Source organism: Trachymyrmex cornetzi, unplaced genomic scaffold (genome assembly GCF_001594075.2).
Source record: "Trachymyrmex cornetzi isolate Tcor2-1 unplaced genomic scaffold, Tcor1.1 scaffold379, whole genome shotgun sequence".
NCBI classification, from domain to species: domain Eukaryota; kingdom Metazoa; phylum Arthropoda; class Insecta; order Hymenoptera; family Formicidae; genus Trachymyrmex; species Trachymyrmex cornetzi.
Window position 1 is genome coordinate 6,595 of NW_017298523.1, and position 263 is coordinate 6,857.

Here is a 263-nt window from a genome sequence, read left to right on the forward strand (position 1 = left end):
GTTACTACCGCAGGTTGCATTCTCGTGGACGAGTGACGCGTGTGATTGTAAGCGTGTACAATGTCCTGCAGAACATCGAAGTAGCGTCGCGTATTTTTATGCGTAAAATAACGCCACATTCGTTCCTTCAGTGTTGTGTTGAAGCGCTCGACGATGGCGGCTTTGACGTCTGGATTACGCGTTACTCGAAAACGAATGTTGTTTTCTTTAAGAAATTTCTGCATTGATTGCGCGACAAATTCTTTACCCTTGTCCGTTTGCAG